Source organism: Triticum urartu, chromosome 3A, assembly GCF_056163025.1.
Source record: "Triticum urartu cultivar PI428250 chromosome 3A, HENAU_Tu73, whole genome shotgun sequence".
In the NCBI taxonomy this organism is placed as follows: Eukaryota; Viridiplantae; Streptophyta; class Magnoliopsida; order Poales; family Poaceae; genus Triticum; species Triticum urartu.
The window spans coordinates 505681465-505692588 of NC_141875.1; positions in this window are offsets into that span (position 1 = coordinate 505681465).

Genomic DNA, 11124 nt, shown 5'->3' on the forward strand with positions numbered 1-11124 from the left:
GTATTGCCCGCTAGCGGTGTGCTTCCACACAATATCATCCTCGGCATCCGCCTCGAGATGGAAGCCACGAAGCGTGGTCCACAGGGTGACAAACTGACGCAAGTGATTTAGCGAAAAAGAGTGGTATGCAAATTTTCGAGACCCACGCATCGTTGTTGAGAGCTTCGCGCACCTTCCAGTTTTTCCTCGTGGATGCCTCGAAAATTAGAGGTGCAATGTCCCTAGACTTGCGGTCATTCACCCATGGTGCATTCCTCTTCAAGTACCTGCATTCGTGCAAGCCGGCCCCAATTATGTGCCAACTACTCCGGGGTTTACTACTAACTATATTGTTTATGAGATGATGAATTTAAGCACCTCAAAAAAATTAAATGCAAGGAAAACCACGAAGTCGCTTCCTGTAGAAAAAGGTAGGCTAGCTGCTTGTACGTACCGTGACTCGCAAATGATCGTTTCCACGAAAATTACAGGCAGCAGTACAAGGCAGTACCGGTGGAGTACCAACTAAGAAAGCATTTCATCAACTTAAGTGAGGCCGCCCGTAGGCCGCAGCGGCAAGTAACTAGGCATGGAGGACGTACGACACTAGTCCGTGAGATGGGCCATGAACCGCGGCATGGAGTCCGTCGACGAGCGCATAGAGAGGCACCTCCATTAATGCCGGTAGGAGGAGGAGGCAACGCGAGCGGTGAGCGCCATCAAGTTGAAGAGCCATCGATCGGCCGCCCCCAAATCATGCATGCGGGTTTCCCAGCGCTTGCGTTGCGTTGCGGCAGCGCGAAGCAGCCCCCCGGCGCCGAGCTGGCCGGCATTCCGCGCCGCGCAAACCGACGGCCGCACATGCACGCATGTCACCCACAGGAGAGGAGAGGACGACCCATCAGAACGGGTGAGCAAAACAGCTAGAGCAGACTGCAGACCTGACCTACCACGGCGGCGCGTTACTCGCGGCTGCAGATAGATATGATAGAGTCCCGGGGCTCCGCGACTGCTCTGACGCTTCGTTTCCATGCAGGAACGGACTTGCCAAGGACGGGCCAGTGGTTGTAATGGTCGGCTCGCTGCCATGAGTGGCCGCCCGCAAGGATTGGATAGCTAACCTTGCACCTGCAGGGAATGGCACGGTCGTGTTGGTCAACCGCTGCTGCGCATCATCGAGGTCGAAGCTTCTATCGTGGCCTTAGCTGGGGCCTGGGGCTAAGTGGTTGTGTAATATTATGCCGCCAGAGCTGTTGCGGGTTCTGTCCCTCAAACTCTTCTTCATAATCAATAAAAATGATAAATCCTTTGCCTCGTTTCAAATAAAATATGTATATGTCCTAGACTTGGAACACAGAACGGCTTACTTTTTTTTCTTTCTTTGCGGGGTAGAGAGCGGCTTACCTTGACAGTGCAACTGATTTACTATGCTCCCAGCGACTAACACTACACCGAATTCTGCGATATGGGTACCAATTGGGATGAGGTAGCATGGACAAAGTCCCCAAAATCGCTCGATCTATTGGCCTGGGAGTCTGAGAGACGACCTGATGCCAAGACCAATCAGACACTTCAGCAACATTGCAACAGCGTGACATATATATGGATTGATTAGTTTTTTTGGCTAGTTTGTGCTCTAATTTTTCGAAAGGCCTAACTACTAGTACTCTCTCCAATCCTTACTAATTATCGCTAATTTAGCACAACTTTATTGTAACCCGCAAAAAAAAGCACAACTTTATTGTAGTAAATCAACGATGATTTATATGGATCAGAGGGAGTAATATTTTTGGGTAACGGACGTACCGATTTATCCTTGACCCGTCCTGTCACCACTGCAGATAAAGACATCATAGATGGGGCTTAAACAGAACACCCTTTTTTTACAGATCCATCTGTGAGTTAATGCGAGTGATGAGTTTGTTTTCACCGACAGTCACCCGACCATGGAGAGTAAGTAGTAGTAGCGATGGTGCTCCGTGTCTGCCCGTCAGCGATGAGCATGCAGGTGATGGCCTTCCCGTGTTTGGATGTCAGTGGCTTGTGACTATCGTATTTTGGCGATAAATATTTTAAATATTTTTTATTATTGATTTAAATAAATGCACAGATTAGAAAGCATTACATGTTCATCTTCAGGCAAAATAATTAGATATGTTCATACATTTCATTTGTTAGTATGCTCTTTCATAAATCCCTTCCCGAATGGAGTAAACGAGTACAACCATAGCGTCCCATATGGGTGTGTGCCTAGATGTGGAACTCTCGGAAAGGAAGGAGCGGGGCAATTAATGATAAAAAGTGTTTGAGCACATCAATTTCTTCAACAAAGTTATACTTCAGCATCTCTTGCATATTCCCATCTTTTCTTCATTGATGTTCCGCAGCCAAGGCACCCAGATCCACACATGCAGGCCGCGAGAGGAGGGGATAGGCCGTGTTGCCCATGTTCCCTGCGTGTTGCAACACTGTTGGGAGAGGATGGAACCGCGATGTGTTACACACGCGCATCATCCATTGTCACGAGGGAGGCGTTTGTGGATCGGCCTCTACCGTCGCAGTGGTGTTGCAGTGGTGTGAGGCAAAGAGGTGGGGTGGTGAAGTTTGCTGCCATGACCAGAGGGTAAGGAGAGGGCGGTGTCTAGGATGAGCTCTAGAAAGGTGACAACCTTTTTGGTATGATTTAAGTCACCCCTCGAATAACGAGCAGCAACTAAAAACGACCAATGGATAACCATTCGTAGCAAACGAGGCGATGCCACAATCAGAAAGGTTGACACATCCGTAAGTACTGAAAGGCTGAAGCCCCGCTTCGATTGCCGTTTATCTCCTAAATACCCCCTAAAACGATAGACACCTTGAGGTGTCTTTTTTTTTTCCAGCCAAAAATCACGTACGGGCCGGTAACATACACCTGTAAACTAAATCCGTGCGTTTAAACTTACACCGATACCATGCAGGGCCTGAACATCGAGAGGCATGGTTAATTACCATAACTGGAAACATACCATCAATAATAGTTTCAACCAAAGTGTTGCTGATCGCCTGATCCTCACACTACCGACCGATGATTTCATCTGCCGTCAGTGGAGACTCATACGACCCCCCCCTGAGCAGCTACTGATGGACGATTTATGTCTCGTGTTTGTTTATTGAGTCATTTTGGATTTAAGGAACCATGAACAATTCACAGCGAGCTGCCTGATGTGCAATTCCACATGTTTGGTATGAAGAGAAATCTAGAAAATATTCCTTTTGGATGTTGTGTCATTTCTAAAAGGAATCCAACCCAACAATGAATACACAGGTTGGTGGGCATCAAGGCCACAAATATAGGTAAAGATATGATGACGACTAGTCCTGTTTAGGTATGATGAGCTGATGGCACACCAAAGAGAGCACTGTCAAGGAGTCTCTAGTTTGTAACGCTGGATCAATTAAACTGAACACGTGATTAAAAGCAGGAAACATATGGCAGGGCGCTGGTTTTTTTCTTGATTTCTCTGCCCGTGTTGCCAGATCCCAACAATGAAGACACGGCAAGCTTGAAGCTAAGCTCTAAGGCCGTGTTTGGTTAAGCCGTAGATTCTTAAAAAGCTGCAGTGAAAATATTGTTGTGGAAAAGCTAGAGGTTGTTTGGTTAAAATGATTGTGAAACTGTAGACTTGGATGTGAATTGTCGGTAAGGCATGCCCCTAAGGCCTGAGTGAATGTGTTTATATGTTAATTGACTGTAAAGCAGTGGTGTGTACATTTGTAGGTAATTGAGCGAGCATTGGACGTTATCCAATCGCAGGTTTGAACAACAATTTGCAATCATTTGCACATAAAAGCATTACTACCACATACACATATCAAGTTACGGACCAGCTGAAGCTTGTGTGTCATCACTACTGGTTGTTTCCTGTGTGGAAGTTAGGCCTGGCGTTTGGCTGCACTGCATCTGCATGCCGTGGATGTCACCGCATTCACGTCTGAAACCGCGCCAAACTGTGTGCAAGCATTTGGAACTACTCTACCATGGCAGGCATTTCTTTATAGTATACCTAAGCACTGCTGGTAAACATAAGGTGATCGACCGGTTTGTGGAGCCATGCAGGGGAAATCAGCAGGAGAGGTTACATTATTGTCCTCATCATGAAGTCACTCACAGTCACAGTACATGGGCCCCAACTAACCACTAATTCCAACTGTCACTGATTCAAGGTGTTAAGAGATGGGATGATAAAATATCCCAGAAGGGACCTTTCAGTTTGTGATACTGTAGCAGCACGGTATCTCACTGTTGCACGTGTACGGTATATACGTCAGTACGAGCGCGGCGTATGTACGTGCTGGTCCTTGAACTGGTAGCGACTCACAGACGAATGTGGCCTCATATCGGTCAGTACGCTATTTGCAAACCACGAGTCCCAGTCGGATATATTACGTAGTGAACCGCATTGCAGGATCTAGCGCTTATTGCATGCTCTTATAGTAGTACAGTAATCAAATTAAACAAGAAAACAGATCCATCAAAACTTTTCCTCCGACGTGGTAACTATAAGTTCGCATAGCCTTTCTCTCTAGTCTGACTTTTTTTTTGGTAATATGTGTCTCATTCGTGTCGTAAAGATCAAAATACAAGTTACGTAACGACCGACGTGACAAAACTGAAAAGATAACAAAACATTCATGAGTTTGACATCAACGCCTGTCACCTGCCTCCGGCACCACCACAACAGCCACCGAAGAAAAGAGTGACGGATCACCTCCTCACCCAAGCTCGACGTGGCTTCATCGCTGATATGCAGCTTTGCGGACCTTAAAGGTGGCTCACCAAAAGTGAAACCCTTGCCGTTGAACGAATCAGACTGGGGAAACATCCCGGACACGTCATCGAACTCCAGATCTGGCACTCCACCACGATTAAGACACCGAAGGAGGAAACCATACCTGCCATCCACGAACCATGAACCCAGCACACTTTCCGTCTTCCGGATGTCGTTCGATACAGACCACAATCTGCATCCGCTTCTGAACTACCTCCCAAGCTCCGCGCCGACGCTGAAGCAAACGCCGTCGCAATGGCGGAGCCCGAGGACATAGTGATGATGACATGTACCTAGGGTAGGGTCATAGGCCTGATCTAGACACCTTACCCAAGGACACTGCCCTACAGTCAAAGACATTCAAAGTACAACAAAAGAAACCGACTGAGTCCATCAAGGAGTGCAATCCACTCGACCTCCAACCTCACTCGGAAATCCCAATTCCATTCGACCAAGATGAAGTCACTTGACCATACAAGAAACCACTCGGAATACAGAAGGCCCAAAGTCACTCAGGATGGCAACGGACAGGCGTTCACTCTGTAGTCTTAAAGATTATTTATAGCTCTTCATGACTGGCGTTACCAGTAACACTCTGTCTTAATGTACATTGAACCCTATATAACGTGGGATGGCTGGGGTCCTGGCGCACTCTATATAAGCCACCCCCTCCTCTGGCACAAGGGTTCGCACCCCCTGTAACTCTCACGCATAATCCAGTCGACCAAAGCCTCCGGGCACCGAGACGTAGGGCTGTTACTTCCTTCGAGAAGGGTCTGAACTCGTAAACCTTGCGTGCACAACCTCACCATAGCCAGGGTCTTGCCTCCTCCTACGTACCCCCTATTCTATTGTCAGCTTACTCCCATGACAGTTGGCGCCTACCGTGGGGCAGGTGTCTTAGCGACTTCAAGCGAGGTTGCAATTTTTCCGATCTTCATCATCATGGTTTCTGGCGGTGGTCTGGCTTTGGGCCGCGAGATCCGACTCGGCGCGCACGTTTTCATCGCCGACGACTCCGCCTGGCTCCAGGAGGGCCCCCTCGACGTCGAGGCCATTCCCGTTCGCGGGGCGGCGCACTTTCGCGCGAGTGCTTGCGGCGTCCTCATGCGGCAGCCGTCGACCCAGTATCAGTCGGTACCTTCGTCGTCTACTCTCCTTGTTGTACGCCGTCACAAGCGGTCTGGTCGATCGCGACTTCAGCGCTGGGTGAAACATGCGATGGCCCGCCAGTCTGCCACCCCCAAGTTGTGGCAATCGAGTCTGGCGAACCCTTCTATGGACCAGTCGACTGGTTTCGTAGACACTCTTTCCGAGTGCGGAAGCAGCGACCCCGCGGCGAAGGTCCTTATGGTCGAATCCCGCCGCAGCCCGCATGGATACTGTCACAGCGGTGGAGGCGATGGCCCGCCATATGTTCACGATGAGTATGAACCCTAGGCCCTCACCTTGGAGCAAAGGGATGAGCTGCATCGCCGTAACATGGAGACTCTCTAGACCCCCATCATGGGGGAGACTTCCGATGCTCGGGCCCTGGAGACCGCGCGCCTTGCCACCTTGGTCGAGCGCGCGCGTCTGGAGAACCTTCAGCATTCACTCGATGAGCGTGCCCGTCGATTGATCCCAGAATCCAGTCGACGGCAACGACAATTGTTTCCGCCTGAGCCCCAGGTATATCGCACTCCGATTCAGAATCTTACAACTGCAACCCGTATAGCAGAGTCGATTCAGCCGTCCCAATCAGAGGCTGGAAGAGGTTTGATGCAGATCCGAGCGCTGCTCCGGGCAGCAGGTGAGCAAACCACAGTCGTTTCTTAGTCGCACAATAGGATCCACAGCAGGTCCGTGGTAGCGGACACGGTCCAGTCGGCTCACAGCCCAAAATCGCCTCCGCAGTGTGAGGGTCGTGGGTACCGCCAAAGGCAGTACCTGGGTTGGAGCCACGAGCAGGACGATCATCGACTCGGCCGTGATGGCCACCGTAGAGTGCCAACTGTTGGGGAACGTAGCAGAAATTCAAAATTTTCCTACGTGTCACCAAGATCTATCTATGGAGAGACTAGCAACGAGGGGAAGGAGAGTGCATCTACATACCCTTGTAGATCGCTAAGCGGAAGCGTTCAAGTGAACGGGGTTGATGGAGTCGTACTCGTCGTGATTCAGATAACCGATGATCAAGTGCCGAACGCACGGCACCTCCGCGTTCAACACACGTACAGCCCGGTGACGTCTCCCACGCCTTGATCCAGCAAGGAGAGAGGGAGAGGTTGAGGAAGACTCCATCCAACAGCAGCACAACGGCATGGTGGTGGTGGAGGAGCGTGGCAATCCTGCAGGGCTTCGCCAAGCACCACGGGAGAGGAGAAGGACTTAGGAGAGAGGGAGGGGCTGCACCAAGGGCATAAGGGGTGTGTTTGAGAGGCCCTCCTACCCCACTATATATAGGGATCCCAAGGGGGGGTGCGCCAGCCCCTAGGAGATCCAATCTCCAAGGGGGCGGCGGCCAGGGGAGGAGTCCTCCCCCCCAAGGCACCTAGGAGGTGCCTTCCCCTGCTGGGACTCTTCCTTTAGGGTTTCCCTAGGCGCATGGGCCTCTTGGGGCTGGTGCCCTTGGCCCATGTAGGCCAAGGCGCACCCCCTACAGCCCATGTGGCCCCCGGGGTAGGTGGCCCCACCCGGTGGGCCCCCGGGACCCTTCCGGTGGTCCCGGTACAATACCGATGACCCCGAAACTTGTCCCGATGGCCGAAACAGGACTTCCTATATATAAATCTTTACCTCCGGACCACTCCGGAACTCCTCGTGACGTCCGGGATCTCATCCGGGACTCCGAACAACATTCGGTAACCACATACAAACTTCCTTTACAACCCTAGCGTCATCGAACCTTAAGTGTGTAGACCCTACGGGTTCGGGAGACATGCAGACATGACCGAGACGTTCTCCGGTCAATAACCAACAGCGGGATCTGGATACCCATGTTGGCTCCCACATGTTCCATGATGATCTCATCGGATGAACCACGATGTCAAGGACTTAATCAATCCCGTATACAATTCCCTTTGTCTAGCGGTATTGTACTTGCCCGAGATTCGATCGTCAGTATCCCTATACCTTGTTCAATCTCGTTACCGGCAAGTCTCTTTACTCGTTCCGTAACACATCATCCCGTGATCAACTCCTTGGTCACATTGCGCATATGATGATGTCCTACCGAGTGGGCCCAGAGATACCTCTCCGTTAACACGGAGTGACAAATCCCAGTCTCGATTCGTGCCAACCCAACAGACACTTTCGGAGATACCTGTAGTGCACCTTTATAGTCACCCAGTTACGTTGTGACGTTTGATACACCCAAAGCATTCCTACGGTATCCGGGAGTTGCACAATCTCATGGTCTAAGGAAATGATACTTGACATTAGAAAAGCTTTAGCATACGAACTACACGATCTTTGTGCTAGGCTTAGGATTGGGTCTTGTCCATCACATCATTCTCCTAATGATGTGATCCCGTTATCAACGACATCCAATGTCCATGGTCAGGAAACGTAACCATCTATTGATCAACGAGCTAGTCAACTAGAGGCTCACTAGGGACATGGTGTTGTCTATGTATCCACACATGTATCTGAGTTTCCTATCAATACAATTATAGCATGGATAATAAACGATTATCATGAACAAAGAAATATAATAATAACCAATTTATTATTGCCTCTAGGGCATATTTCCAACAGTCTCCCACTTGCACTAGAGTCAATAATCTAGTTCACATCGATATGCGATTAACACTCAAGGTCACATCCCTATGTGACTAACACCCAAGAGTTTACTAGAGTCAGTAGTCTAGTTCACATCACTATGTGATTAACACTCAATGAGTTTTAGGTTTGATCATGTTGCTTGTGAGAGAGGTTTTAGTCAACGGGTCTGAACCTTTCAGATCCGTGTGTGCTTTACAAATCTCTATGTCATCTCCTAGATGTAGCTACCACGTTCCATTTGGAGCTATTCCAAATAACTGTTCTACTTGGAGCTATTCTAAATTGTTGCTCCATTATATGCATCCGGTATCTCTACTCAGAGCTATCCGGATAGGTGTTAAGCTTGCATCGACGAAACCTTTTACGACGAACTCTTTTACCACCTCCATAATCGAGAAAAATTCCTTAGTCCACTAGTTACTAAGGATAACTTTGACCGCTGTCCTGTGATCCATTCTTGGATCACACTTGTACCCCTTGACTGACTCATGGCAAGGCACACTTCAGGTGCGGTACACAGCATAGCATACTGTAGAGCCTATGTCTTAAGCATAGGGGACGACCTTCGTCCTTTCTCTCTATTCTGCCGTGGTCGAGCTTTAAGTCTTAACTTCATACCTTACAACTCAGGCAAGAACTCCTTCTTTGACTGATCCATCTTGAACACCTTCAAGATCATGTCAAGGTATGTGCTCATTTTAAAGTACCATTATGCGTTTTGATCTATCCTTATAGATCTTGATGCTCAATGTTCAAGTAGCTTAATCCAGGCTTTCCATTGAAAAACACTTTCCCAATAACCCTATATGCTTTCCAGAAATTCTACATCATTTCTGATCAACAATGTGTCAACAACATATATTCATCAGAAATTCTATAGTGCTCCCATTCACTTCTTTGGAAATACCAGTTTCTCATAAACTTTGTATACACCCAAAATCTTTGATCATCTCATCAAAGCATACATTCCAACTCCGAGATGCTTACTCCAGTCCTCAGAAGGATTGCTGGAGCTTTGCATACTTATTAGCATCTTTCAGGATTGACAATGTTTTGACATCCTATCTGCAAGATTTCATAAATAACGCAGTAATCGCTAATATAATTCCAACAGACTCTTAGCATCGCTACGAGTGAGAAAGTCTCACCGTAGTCAACTCCTTGAACTTGTCGGAAAACATCTTAACGACAAGTCGAGCTTTCTCAATGGTGACATTTACCATCATTGTCCGTCTTCCTTTTTTAAAATCCATCTGTACTCAACAGCCTTACGACCATCGAGCCGTTCTGCCAAAGTCTACACTTTGTTTTCATACATGGATCCTCTCTCGGATTATATGGCCTCGAGCCATTTATCGGAATCCAGGCCCACCATCGCTTCTCCATAGCTCGTAGGTTCATTGTTGTCTAGCAACATGACTTCCAAGACAGGATTACGGACCACTCTGAAGTAGTACGCATCCTTTTCATCCTACGAGGTTTGGGAGTGACTTGATCTGAAGTCTCATGATCAATATCATAAGCTTCCACTTCAATTGGTGTAGGTGCCACAGGAACAACTCTTTGTGCCCTGCTATACACTAGTTGAAGTAACGGTTTAATAACCTCATCAAGTCTCCACCATCCTCCCACTCAATTCTTTCGAGAGAAACTTTTCCTCGAGAAAGGACCTGATTCTAGAAACAATCCCTTATTGCTTTCGAATCTGAGACAGGAGGTATACCCAGCTGTTTCGGGTGTCCTATGAAGATGCATTTATCCGCTTTAGGTTCGAGCTTATCAGCCTGAAACTTTTTCACATAAGCGTCGCAGTCCCAAACTTTTAAGAAATGACAACTTAGGTTTCTCTAAACCATAGTTCATACGGTGTCATCTCATCGGAATTACGTGGTGCCCTATTTAAAGTGAATGTGGTTGTCTCTAATGCCTAACCCATAAACTATTGTGGTAATTTGATAAGAGACATCATGGTATGCATCATATCCAATAGGGTGCAGTTATGATGTTCGGACACACCATCACACTATGGTGTTCCAGGCTGTATTAGTTTTGAAACAATTTCCACAATGTCTTAATTCTGTGCCAAACTCGTAATTCAGATATTCATCTCTATGATCATATCATAGACATTTTATCCTCTTGTCACGACGATCTTTCAACTTCACCCTGAAATTACTTGAACCTTTCAATAATTCAGACTCGTGATTCATCAAGTAAATATACTCAACATCTACTCAAATCATCTGTGAAGTAAGAACATAACGATATCCACTACATGCCTCAGCACTCATTGGACTGCACACATAAAAAATGTATTACTTCCAACAAGTTGCTTTCTTGTTCCATTTTACTGAAAACGAGGCTTTCAGTCATCTTGCCCATGTGGTATGATTTGCATGTCTCAAGTGATTCAAAATCAAGCGAGTACAAAACGGTCCATTTGCATGGAGTTTCTTCAAGCATACACACCAATAGACATGGTTCGCATGTCTCAAACTTTTCAAAAATGAGTGAGTCCAAAGATCCATCAACATGGAGCTTCTTCATGCGTTTTATACCGATATGACTT